Source organism: Lygodium microphyllum, chromosome 9 (assembly GCF_053477565.2).
Source record: "Lygodium microphyllum isolate KBCC chromosome 9, Lygodium_microphyllum_v1.1.10, whole genome shotgun sequence".
In the NCBI taxonomy this organism is placed as follows: domain Eukaryota; kingdom Viridiplantae; phylum Streptophyta; class Polypodiopsida; order Schizaeales; family Lygodiaceae; genus Lygodium; species Lygodium microphyllum.
The window spans coordinates 125,006,910-125,008,614 of record NC_141143.1 but is presented as its reverse complement, the minus strand read 5'-3'; the positions used below and the strand labels follow the sequence as shown (position 1 = coordinate 125,008,614).

Sequence of the window (1,705 nt, the reverse complement as noted above, 5' to 3'; positions counted from 1 at the left end):
CTCAAAGAAGCATAAAAACAAGGCACAAAAATGTCCATGCACATATAACAATTTTATCTTTTGTAAAAAAGATAACAAGTACATTGTTACAAAATCACTAAAATACACACCTATATGAGGGAGCCACATCCACATACACCATCATAAATAAATGATATACACAAAAGTGTTACGTGCATGCATTGGTGAAGGGTAGGAATACTCAAAATTAAAGGCCAAAGGTCTTATAATATCAAATGTATCAAAGTTTCAAAGAAATAATAAAATACGAAGGGGTGTGCTTTTTGGGGAAGAGGTGGGGTGGAGTGCACGAGTGGTTATGTGCCTCTTTCCCTTCCCTCTCTTGTCCAATCACATATTCTACTTTTTGGTGGTGCAAAAAGTTGTTCTCTCTCCTCTCTCCTCTGTCTTTTGTGCAGAAATTCTTCTTTTCCCTTTTGTTCTTGTATAATGGTTGAAGCTATGGATGAAGATGATGAAGATAACGAATCAGTTCATTATTAAGTGGAATATTTATGGTTTCTTTTTAGTTTTGAGATTAATGGCTCAGCCATGTGCATAGATTTTGCATGCTTCTACCTTGGTTTCATGTTTATTTCCTGCCATGGGAGGGTTGCTGTCATTTTGGTGCGCATCCGGGGAAGAAGATGATCTCAAAACACCAAAGGAAGAAAAAAAAAGAGACTTGAAGATCTGATACAAAGCAGTGAAGAAATTGTGTGTCCCAAAGTACAAGAAGGTGCAGGATGAGATGGAAGCCCGTTGACTGGGTGTTTGGAAGACCTTCCTCTACTGAAGAAAGCCCAAAGCTTTACAGATTGTGTGTAGCGTTCTTGGCCCTAAGCTGCATCAGCTATGCAATGCCATTCGTGCTCTGTGTTGTTGTGTGTTGTTGCCTTCCTTGCGTGATTTCCCTCCTCGATTTCTGTGAAAGTCACATGGAAGGGAGGGGAGCTTCTGCCAATGTTATTGCCTCTTTGCCCATTTACAAGTTCAGGAGCAAGAGGATACCATTTCAGCGAGAGAAAAGCAGCTACAATGGATTAGATAGTGATAGCTCCAGTGAAGGTGGTGTGATGGCAGTATGAACAGAGAATGAGAGGGTAATAGCAGGGGATGATGCGGCATGTTGTATCTGCCTGGGCCGCTACAAGGACAACGCACAACTACGAGGATTACCATGTTCCCACCATTTTCATGTGGAGTGTGTTGATCAGTGGTTAAAAATAAATGCTTCCTGTCCCCTCTGCAAATCTTCTGTTCAAGGGTGTAAGATTGGAGATGGAGACACAGATGTATCAATACGTGTGGTAAGGCGTGCTGCTGAAAAAATTTAGTCATGAATGCTGCTCAACCTAGAAGCAACTGGAACACAAGGGTTATGGGACCTGATTTGATGGCACATATGTCACAAACCGAGGCTTTTTGCCCCATGATACTGTAGGAATAGGTACCCTGTGGGACATGGATCCCACTACATTTCTGCTACTTGAGAAGGATGCAAAGGTGAAGGAGACGTGTAGCAGAAATAGTAGCGCAGCGTCTCCATGTCTCCAAGAGGAATGAGAAGAAGAAGAAAAGGAACACAAGAGAAGGAGAGGGATGAGAAGATGGCCATTACCACATTGCGCGAGAGACAGAGACAGAGAGAGGGATGGATGGAGATGGGTCCTCCATACTCTGGATTGAGGTATCATGCTACCCT

At 42.6% G+C, this 1,705-nt stretch overlaps 1 pseudogene; it reads left to right on the top strand.

Annotated features, from left to right (window-relative positions):
* Nucleotides 1-746: 746 nt before the first annotated feature.
* On the top strand, nucleotides 747-1,337 carry LOC148031543 (E3 ubiquitin-protein ligase At1g63170-like; annotated as a pseudogene).
* The last annotated feature ends 368 nt before the right edge of the window (nucleotides 1,338-1,705 follow it).